This window comes from Haliaeetus leucocephalus, unplaced genomic scaffold (assembly GCF_000737465.1).
Source record: "Haliaeetus leucocephalus isolate CR32 unplaced genomic scaffold, Haliaeetus_leucocephalus-4.0 Scaffold206, whole genome shotgun sequence".
Lineage (NCBI taxonomy): Eukaryota > Metazoa > Chordata > Aves > Accipitriformes > Accipitridae > Haliaeetus > Haliaeetus leucocephalus.
Genome location: NW_010972642.1, coordinates 12747038 through 12747245, shown reverse-complemented (window position 1 = coordinate 12747245; position 208 = coordinate 12747038). Strand labels below are relative to the sequence as shown.

The 208-nt window shown below is 77.4% G+C and overlaps 1 protein-coding gene across 2 annotated transcripts in view; it reads left to right on the top strand.

The window, feature by feature from the left end:
• NFYB (nuclear transcription factor Y, beta) overlaps positions 1–208 on the top strand; it is a 19255-nt gene that overhangs the window by 376 nt on the left and 18671 nt on the right. The window lies entirely within an intron of this gene.

The window sequence follows — 208 nt, the reverse complement described above, 5'->3', positions numbered from 1 at the left end:
GGGGGGGTCTTGGCAGGGGGGGTGGGGCGGCTGCCCCCGCCGGTGTACCCCCTCTCTTTGCGGGGCCAGGCGCAAGGAGGTGCTCCCCGCACTCCCCGCCCCGGGCTCCGGCTCCATTTTGTGGCCTAGGCGGCGGCGGCGGGGGGTGTGTGTGTGGGGGGGTAGGAGGCGGGGACGGGAGCGCGGTTGCCCCGCAGCCGTGTCCGCC